We start from the raw sequence: 11,085 nt of genomic DNA, 5'->3' as shown, positions 1-11,085 counted from the left end.
ATTTGATTCATGGGAGACGACATGTTTACTGTTGCATTGTCTTTGGTTTCACTTTAGCTTCTCTGTGAAAACAGCTCTGTTTGATCGAGATTCAATTCCTCAGAACTCCAGCCCTCACTTCCTCAGATTAGTGTCAATGTTTCTGTGGGTGAACAGTAAACACACAGCCCCTATTTTAAGTCCAACAGTTTTATGCCCACCACTACAACACTACGCTTACTACCCGGGGAATATTGCACAACTCATTGGTAATAAAAACAATATTCAATTTCTTGAAAAAGACAACTGGAAGACATTGATGATACAGAGTCAAGAACGATGTGTTGAACGTATTTATTTTGTAGAGAAACATCTCTGAGAAAGAATGCAGTGGAATAACACCACCAAATCTACTTCAAACCATACATTACATCATTAGTTACGATGAATAGAAAACACGACAGCTATGTGTTACAGGAATTAAATTCCTCTATGTTTTAATACCCAATTAAAATTAAACACTCTGTCAATTCCTAAGAATTTGTAAGACTCTTATTTGCATAAAATGGACAGAGACCAGTCTCAAAATCTACCAGAAGCGTTTATTCTCGAGAGTACTGAACATGATACAGTTTACCACAGATTATAAACTGAAAATGACCTCATTAGTTTTCGTACTACCCCGTCTCATCAACTAGCAGTACAATGGCTCTATAGTTCTCAAGCCTTCCCACATCGTCTCTCTCTACTAAGATAATTTACGACCCAAGCCAAGGTCTGCCTGTGTAGATAAGCATTCTAGCCAGTCTGGCTATAAGTTCATTCATTTCTGCCAAGGAACAGATAGTCATAGTCATTGTTCTAACTGACGTTTCTTCTCCACAATGAATTTATGTAGTGATCGATAGAGCATAGCAAAGGTCAAATAAGGTCATGGTGGAAAAAGTATTGTATTGTCATACTTTGAGTAAAAGTAAAGGTGCCTTACATTTTTTTGTGATTGCTTACATACTTGTTGCGGAATTTGGCTCTTTGTGTCAAAACACACAAGCCAAATAAGACACAACACTTGGAGATAAACATCTCACTTCTATGTCAAAATGAAACTCAAAATGAAACTTCAAAGCAGTGACACACTTATGTACTTTACACAAAACACTGTCTTTAGTACTTTGTATACCTTTTTATTTTCTCATACAGGCTTGACAGATTGTTCCAGTACAGTACATCTAGTCACATTTCAATCAACACAAAAATATAAAGGCTTCAGAATTTTTTTTTTGCCATTGCAGGTTTTTACAACAAAAAAACACAAAGTAGAATTATAGTAATTAATACAATATGTTACTGTAAACACAAACAAAAATGACAGTAACATTACAGTGCAATGGTAAACAAAAAATAGTATTGTAAAGGATTGTAAGGGATGGAGTAGATGGTTTCAGGATCCCACCTTCTGTTAGGGTCTGGCCACATCACCTCATCCACATCACAAGCAATGTCATCCCTGGCTAGGCAATGGGGAAAATAATCGCCTATCCAACCATGCACTGACCCCACCTCAATGTCTCCAAATGCCTCTTCCATTGCTTGCATGTTGTTGGCGGTCATACACTTTCCAACGCCAAAGACGAAAATAATTCCTCAATGAGTAAGGGGGCAAGTATACAACTGAAGTTATTATCCCTGACCAGAGCAGCCCGGTGGAAACTAACATTATCCCAGATGACAACAAACCTGGGCTGCTCTGGTCCGTCCTGCACAGCTGCATTATATTGTGCATCCAGAAATATGATTGTGTGCAGTATTGTAGGGACCGAGGGTGGCATGGTGATGGAGAACTCCTTGCAGACTAATGGTGGCACACAAGATGATATTTCCCCCTCGCTGCCCAGGGACATTCACAACGGCTCCTTGTCCTATAACATGTCGGCCCTGACGCCTGGTTTTAGATAGAATCCAGCTTCATCAATGAAAATGAACTCATGAGGTTGTGCAGCTGCATGAAAGTCCAGGACTCTGTAACAGAAAATGCAAACACTGTACCGTGAATATGGCGTAACGCAAAACACAAGACTACAATGTCTACATTTTCACACAAGGATGGGGGTGGGTTGGGTCAGACACATTCAGTCAAAACTACAAGCAAGGCAGGTGTCCCCACAGACCCCTCCCCCACACCCAGAATGGGGGCACCTGCCTAGGTCACAAACTGCTTTGTCTGAATGTATCTATGCAGGGCCAATAGGACACAATCTACTGCCATTACAGTACAGTGACACTTACTTGCACATAGTCATAGTGAAGGTCTTTGACTAACTGTGTTCCTCTCAAATGGAACCCTGTACAGCTGCGTCATTGTAAGTTGGTGTTGACGCAAGATGCAGCACTGTTGACATAATGACACGGTTGATATTATGGAATGTTGTGTGATCTGCAATGATTTACACTCACAGTTAGTTTTCCACAAGTTTGCTAAATCTTTGGCCCATTTCCCCCAAACTGAAGACAAAACCACATACACAAAATGCTAAACTCTACCAATCTCTAGCAAACGCAAACACTGCATTCAAAACTTTTCTTTACAAAATGTTTTTTTTGGCATCAAAATGACACACACGTCATATGAATAGATCTGTCTACGAACCAACAACACACTGATGTGCTCAACACAACTATGAATATACCATCAGTAGGTTTATTCCTTTTCAGTGTTACACTGTAGCTGGTTGTAAAAGATTGTTACAGTAATGTATACCTACTCAAATATTCATAAACACACGCAATACTGTAACATTGTCATTTATTTCCAAAATGCAGTATTTTGAACACTTGTGTTTTGTATGTAACACTTTCTATACCCAACAGGAGAAAACCAGGAAAAAACATTCAGTGAGATAAAAGGTTTTCTTTACAAAAAATGAAAGTGGCTCATTCTTTCAAAACTCTAAACACAAAAAGACAAAAACACGTGCAAGATACACTGCTCAAAAAAATAAAGGGAACACTAAAATAACATCCAAGATCTGAATGAATGAAATATTCTTATTAAATACTTTTTTCTATACATAGTTGAATGTGCTGACAACAAAATCACACAAAAATAATCAATGGAAATCAAATTTATCAACCCATGGAGGTCTGGATTTGGAGTCACACTCCAAATTAAAGTGGAAAACCACACTACAGGCTGATCCAACTTTGATGTAATGTCCTTAAAACAAGTCAAAATGAGGCTCGGTAGTGTGTGTGGCCTCCACGTGCCTGTATGACCTCCCTACAACGCCTGGGCATGCTCCTGATGAGGTGGCGGATGGTCTCCTGAGGGATCTCCTCCAGACCTGGACTAAAGCATCCGCCAACTCCTGGACAGTCTGTGGTGCAACGTGGCGTTGGTGGATGGAGCGAGACATGATGTCCCAGATGTGCTCAATTGGATTCAGGTCTGGGGAACGGGCGGGCCAGTCCATAGCATCAATGCCTTCCTCTTGCAGGAACTGCTGACACACTCCAGCCACATGAGGTCTAGCATTGTCTTGCATTAGGAGGAACCCAGGGCCAACCGCACCAGCATATGGTCTCACAAGGGGTCTGAGGATCTCATCTCGGTACCTAATGGCAGTCAGGCTACATCTGGCGAGCACATGGAGGGCTGTGCGGCCCCCCAAAGAAATGCCACCCCACACCATGACTGACCCACCGCCAAACTGGTCATGCTGGAGGATGTTGCAGGCAGCAGAACGTTCTCCACGATGTCTCCAGACTCTGTCACGTCTGTTACGTGCTCAGTGTGAACCTGCTTTCATCTGTGAAGAGCACAGGGCGCCAGTGGAGAATTTGCCAATCTTGGTGCTCTCTGGCAAATGCCAAACGTTCTGCACGGTGTTGGGCTGTAAGCACAACCCCCACCTGTGGACGTCGGGCACTCATACCACCCTCATGGAGTCTGTTTATGACCGTTTGAGCAGACACATGCACATTTGTGGCCTGCTGGAGGTCATTTTGCAGGGCTCTGGCAGTGCTTCTCCTTGCACAAAGGCGGAGGTAGCGGTCCTGCTGCTGGGTTGTTGCCCTCCTACACGTCTCCTGATATACTGGCCTGTCTCCTGGTAACGCCTCCATGCTCTGGACACTACGCTGACAGACACAGCAAACCTTCTTGCCACAGCTCGCATTGATTTGCCATCCTGGATGAGCTGCACTACCTGAGCCACTTGTGTGGGTTGTAGACTCCGTCTCATTCTACCACTAGAGTGAAAGCACCGCCAGCATTCAAAAGTGACCAAAACATCAGCCAGGAAGCATAGGAACTGAGAAGTGGTCTGTGGTCCCCACCTGCAGAACCACTCCTTTATTGGGGGTGTCTTGGTAATTGCCTATAATTTCCACCTGTTGTCTATTCCATTTGCAGAACAGCATGTGAAATTTATTGTCAATCAGTGTTGCTTCCTAAGTGGACAGTTTGATTTCACAGAAGTGTGATTGACTTGGAGTTATATTGTGTTGTTTAAGTGTTCCCTTTATTTTTTTGAGCAGTGTATAAGAATAAAGACATTAGGCTGCATCCTGCCTCCTATTTTGGTCTGGCCACAGCACCTCATCTCCATCACAAGCCATGTTCTTCCTGGCTAAACAATCTTCTGGAGTGACGGATCCAGTCGCCGAAAGCCCCCACATCAACTTCACCACATGCATCCTCCATTGCCTGGAGAAAAGGCATGTGTGCGAGGGGATGATGATCACACACCTTCCATCGCCATGCTGGGAAAAAAACATTCAATAGGGTTTAGTAATGGGGAATATGGTGGGAGGTACAGAACAATACATTGTGGGTGGTTAATGAACCAGTTGTGGACCAGAGCAGCCTGGTGGAAACTCACGGTGTCCCAGATGACAACATACCTGGGCTGCTCTGATCCACCCCTCTGCTCAGCTGGAATGAGGAAGCCATGTAGTGTGTCCAGGAATGTGATGAGAAGGACGGTGTTGTAGGAACCAAGGTTGGCATGGTGATGGAGGATGCCTCGCTGGCTAACAGCTGCGCACATGGTGATATTCCTTCCACGCTGTCCAGGGACATTCACAATGGCACGGTGGCCAATAATGTTCCATCCCCTTCTTTTGGCTAGGTTGAAGCCAGCCTCAATGTACCTATAAACATTCTGAATTGCAGCGGCATCCAGCTACAAGACAATATGTGACATCGACCTAGAGCAGTCAATATGGTGAGGCACAATACACTGGATTACAGTACTGTGATGTCTCTATACAGTGCTGATATGGTAGTACATTCACAGTATAGTACTTACGTGCACATATTCATAGTGCTGTTCTTTAACTCTCGGAGTGTCACTTTAATGGCACCTTGTAGACCTGTTTCATCCGGATTCGGTTGTGCTGTAACACACGGTCCAATGTAGACAAGCCCACCTGGTGAATGTTATGTTGTCTGCAATCATGTGGTTCTGGATTTCCTGTGGTGTAATGGTATTGTTTTCCACCACCATGTTCACAATAGAGATCTACTGTTCTGGTGTGAACAGCCGGTGTCTTCCACCATGGCCTGACCGTCTCTGTTCTGGTGTGAACAGCCAGTGTCTTCCACCATGGCCTGACCGTCTCTGTTCTGGTGTGAACAGCCAGTGTCTTCCACCATGGCCTGACCGTCTCTGTTCTGGTGTGAACAGCCAGTGTCTTCCACCATGGCCTGACCGTCTCTGTTCTGGTGTGAACAGCCAGTGTCTTCCACCATGGCCTGACCGTCTCTGTTCTGGTGTGAACAGCCAGTGTCTTCCACCATGGCCTGAACAGCCACCTTCTCTGTTCTGGTGTGAACAGCCAGTGTCTTCCACCATGGCCTGACCGTCTCTGTTCTGGTGTGAACAGCCAGTGTCTTCCACCATGGCCTGACCGTCTCTGTTCTGGTGTGAACAGCTGGTGTCTTCCACCATGGCCTGACCGTCTCTGTTCTGGTGTGAACAGCCGGTGTCTTCCACCATGGCCTGGTCATCTCTCTGTTCTGGTGTGAACAGCCAGTGTCTTCCACCATGGCCTGACCGTCTCTCAGTTCTGCAGAAGATACACAAATATATGATAGGTTACAGTAAGACAAAATAGTCTATTTTCTTTCCATATGAAATTACATTACTGTAACATTGGCCAACAATCACTGAGTAACAAAGGCCTACTGATATGTCAGACTGCAGTATACTACAATATACATACATAAAGAGCATAATGTAGATGGTAGGTAACTTACCGGTTGTCATTTCTGAATGTACGGCTAATCAATGCAACCGTGTAGCGGTTCAGGTTGTGCTGAACTCTCTGCCCAGCCTCCCTTATACTCAATCCATGGTTGAGCACATGGTCAACCTATGTGGCCCTGATCTCATCTGAGACAACTGTCCTTCCTCCTCCTACTCTCTGGTAGTCTGGTAGTTCTTTAGAAAATCCAAGAATGTGATGTCATTGGTTAGGTTCTTTTTCTACATCCTGTACACAGTAACATTAAAACTGTATTACATGTACTTAACAGAGCTATACCCATTTTTCTGTTCACTGAGGAGCATAGACCTAATATTGTAGGACTACATTGTATTGTACTGTGATGCAGAATGATGTGCAACAATTACATAGGTACAGTCTAATGTAGAAAGTTGAAGACATACCTGTTCTCCAGTCTAAATGTCCGTATTATGGATGCTACCGTGTAGCGACTCAGGTTGGGCTGGACTCTATGCCTCCCTCATCGCCAGGCCATGATTTATGACATGGTCCACCAAAGTGGCCCTAATGTTGTCGGAAATATGTCTCTGTCTATTGCCTGGTCCCCTTTGTCTACCTCTCACTCTCACTGCCTACATGTTTGTAAAGTTCTCACAAAAGCGGTGATCTTACCTGAGGTCTATTTGTAGTGGTAAGGCTAATTGGTTTTCAATCACTGTAGAAGTGTTTTCATGTGTGTGTGTGTGTGTGTGTGTGTGTGTGTGTGTGTGTGTGTGTGTGTGTGTGTGTGTGTGTGTGTGTGTGTGTGTGTGTGTGTGTGTGTGCGTGCGTGCGTGCGTGCGTGCGTGCGTGCGTGCGTGCGTGCGTGCGTGCGTGCGTGCGTGCGTACGTGCGTGTCAAATCAAATTTTATTTGTCACATACACATGGTTAGCAGATGTTAATGCGAGTGTAGCGAAATGCTTGTGCTTCTAGTTCCGACAATGCAGTAATAACCAACAAGTAATCTAACTAACAATTCCAAAACTACTGTCTTATACACAGTGTAAGGGGATAAAGAATATGTACATAAGGTCGATGATATAGAGTACAGTATATACGTATGCATATGAGATGAATAATGTAGGGTAAGTAACATTATATAAGGTAGCATTGTTTAAAGTGGCTAGTGATATATTTACATCATTTCCCATCAATTCCCATTATTAAAGTGGCTGGAGTTGAGTCAGTGTCAGTGTCAGTGTGTTGGCAGCAGCCACTCAATGTTAGTGGTAGCTGTTTAACAGTCTGATGGCCTTGAGATAGAAGCTGTTTTTCAGTCTCTCGGTCCCAGCTTTGATGCACCTGTACTGACCTCGCCTTCTGGATGATAGCGGGGTGAACAGGCAGTGGCTCGGGTGGTTGATGTCCTTGATGATCTTTATTGCCTTCCTGTAACATCGGGTGGTGTAGGTGTCCTGGAGGGCAGGTAGTTTGCCCCCGGTGATGCGTTGTGCAGACCTCACTACCCTCTGGAGAGCCTTACGGTTGTGGGCGGAGCAGTTGCCGTACCAGGCGGTGATACAGCCCGCCAGGATGCTCTCGATTGTGCATCTGTAGAAGTTTGTGAGTGCTTTTGGTGACAAGCCGAATTTCTTCAGCCTCCTGAGGTTGAAGAGGCGCTGCTGCGCCTTCTTCACGATGCTGTCTGTGTGAGTGGACCAATTCAGTTTGTCCGTGATGTGTATGCCGAGGAACTTAAAACTTGCTCCCCTCTCCACTACTGTTCCATCGATGTGGATAGGGGGGTGTTCCCTCTGCTGTTTCCTGAAGTCCACAATCATCTCCTTAGTTTTGTTGACGTTGAGTGTGAGGTTATTTTCCTGACACCACACTCCGAGGGCCCTCACCTCCTCCCTGTAGGCCGTCTCGTCGTTGTTGGTAATCAAGCCTACCACTGTTGTGTCGTCCGCAAACTTGATGATTGAGTTGGAGGCGTGCGTGGCCACGCAGTCGTGGGTGAACAGGGAGTACAGGAGAGGGCTCAGAATGCACCCTTGTGGGGCCCCAGTGTTGAGAATCAGCGGGGTGGAGATGTTGTTGCCTACCCTCACCACCTGGGGGCGGCCCGTCAGGAAGTCCAGTACCCAGTTGCACAGGGCGGGGTCGAGACCCAGGGTCTCGAGCTAGATGACGAGCTTGGAGGGTACTATGGTGTTGAATGCCGAGCTGTAGTCGATGAACAGCATTCTCACATAGGTATTCCTCTTGTCCAGATGGGTTAGGGCAGTGTGCAGTGTGGTTGAGATTGCATCGTCTGTGGACCTATTTGGGCGGTAAGCAAATTGGAGTGGGTCTAGTGTGTCAGGTAGGGTGGAGGTGATATGGTCCTTGAGTAGTCTCTCAAAGCACTTCATGATGACGGAAGTGAGTGCTACGGGGCGGTAGTCGTTTAGCTCAGTTACCTTAGCTTTCTTGGGAACAGGAACAATGGTGGCCCTCTTGAAGCATGTGGGAACAGCAGACTGATATAGGGATTGATTGAATATGTCCGTAAACACACCGGCCAGCTGGTCTGCGCATGCTCTGAGGGCGCGGCTGGGGATGCTGTCTGGGCCTGCAGCCTTGCGAGGGTTAACACGTTTAAATGTCTTACTCACCTCGGCTGCAGTGAAGGAGAGTCCACATGTTTTCGTTGCAGGCCGTGTCAGTGGCACTGTGTTGTCCTCAAAGCGGGCAAAAAAGTTATTTAGTCTGCCTGGGAGCAAGACATCCTGGTCCGTGACTGGGCTGGATTTCTTCTTGTAGTCCGTGATTGACTGTAGACCCTGCCACATGCCTCTTGTGTCTGAGCCGTTGAATTGAGATTCTACTTTATCTCTGTACTGACGCTTAGCTTGTTTGATAGCCTTGCGGAGGGAATAGCTGCACTGTTTGTGTTCGGTCATGTTACCAGTCACCTTGCCCTGATTAAAAGCAGTGGTTCGCGCTTTCAGTTTCACGCGAATGCTGCCATCAATCCACGGTTTCTGGTTAGGGAATGTTTTAATCGTTGCTATGTGAACGACATCTTCAACACACGTTCTAATGAACTCGCACACCGAATCAGCGTATTCGTCAATATTGTTATCTGACGCAGTACGAAACATATCCCAGTCCACGTGATGGAAGCAGTCTTGGAGTGTGGAGTCAGCTTAGTCGGACCAGCGTTGGACAGACCTCAGCGTGGGAGCTTCTTGTTTTAGTTTCTGTCTGTAGGCAGGGATCAACAAAATGGAGTTGTGGTCAGCTTTCCCGAAAGGAGGGCGGGACAGGGCCTTATATGCGTCGCGGAAGTTAGAGTAACAATGATCCAAGGTTTTTCCACCACTGGTTGCGCAATCGATATGCTGATAAAATTTAGGGAGTCTTGTTTTCAGATTAGCCTTGTTAAAATCCCCAGCTACAATGAATGCAGCCTCCGGATAAATGGATTCCAGTTTGCAAAGAGTCAAATAAAGTTCGTTCAGAGCCATCGATGTGTCTGCTTGGGGGGGGATATATACGGCTGTGATTATAATTGAAGAGAATTCTCTTGGTAGATAATGCGGTCTACATTTGATTGTGAGGAATTCTAAATCAGGTGAACAGAAGGATTTGAGTTCCTGTATGTTTCTTTCATCACACCATGTCTCGTTAGCCATAAGGCATACGCCCCCGCCCCCGCCCCTCTTCTTACCAGAAAGATGTTTGTTTCTGTCGGCGCGATGCGTGGAGAAACCCGCTGGCTGCACCGCCTCCGATAGCGTCTCTGCAGTGAGCCATGTTTCCGTGAAGCAAAGAACGTTACAGTCTCTGATGTCCCTCTGGAATGCTACCCTTGCTCGGATTTCATCAACCTTGTTGTCAAGAGACTGGACATTGGCGAGAAGAATGCTAGGGAGTGGTGCACGATGTGCCCGTGTGAGTGAGTGAGTGAGTGAGTGAGTGAGTGAGTGAGTGAGTGAGTGCGTGCGAGTGTGTGTGTGTGCGAGTGTGCGTGCGTGTGTTGCAAATATCAGGTATGTTTTGCATTTTGAATAGAAGTGTTTTCCTGATGATTGCAAGAGATTTGTTCTTGAACGAAGTGTCTAATGTAAGAAACAGTGTGTTGTGTTTTGAAAGTGTGTTGCACAATTGCAAACAAAGTGCAAAGCAGAACATGTGTTTGTACTTTTGGTGCCTCTGTTTAAGGCATGGTTACAAAAGTTAAGGGTTTGATGTTTTTGTCTAAGCATTTACTTTCAGTGTGGAAGCAATCGGCAAAAACTGTAATAGAAAATGACTCACCCAGTAAAATACTACTTGACTAAAAGTAAAAAAGTATTTGGTTTTAAATATACTTAAGTATCAAAAGTTAAAGTATAAATAATTTAAAATGGCTTAGATTAAGCAAACCAGATGGCACTATTTTCATGTTTTCTAACACTCAGCAGACATCATTTACAAACAAAGTATTTGTGTTTAGTGAGTCTGCTAGATCAGAGGCATTAGGCATGACCAGGGATGTTTTCTTGATAAATGCATAAATTGGACAATTTTCCTGTCCTGCTAAGCATTCAAAATGTAATTTTGGGTGTGAGGGAAAATGTTTTGAATAAAAATGACCTTATTTTCTTTAGGAACGTAGTGAAGTAAAAGTAAAAGTTGTCAAAAATTGAAATAGTAAAGTAAAGTACAGACACCCCAAAAAACGACTTAAGTAGTACTTAAAAGTATTTTTTTACTTAAGTACTTTACACCACTGAATAAAGTCATCAAAATGTCTGTTATGGCTGTACACGTCTGTCTTGACTAGGCTACCTGCTGATACCTGGCCTCATGCCATAGTCACAATTCATTAGAACTCCAGTCCTTGTTTCACAGAATCTGATCTTACATG

Source organism: Oncorhynchus tshawytscha, linkage group LG14 (genome assembly GCF_018296145.1).
Source record: "Oncorhynchus tshawytscha isolate Ot180627B linkage group LG14, Otsh_v2.0, whole genome shotgun sequence".
In the NCBI taxonomy this organism is placed as follows: Eukaryota; Metazoa; Chordata; class Actinopteri; order Salmoniformes; family Salmonidae; genus Oncorhynchus; species Oncorhynchus tshawytscha.
The sequence above is the reverse complement of the archived record's forward strand: the minus strand, read 5'-3'. Positions refer to the sequence as shown.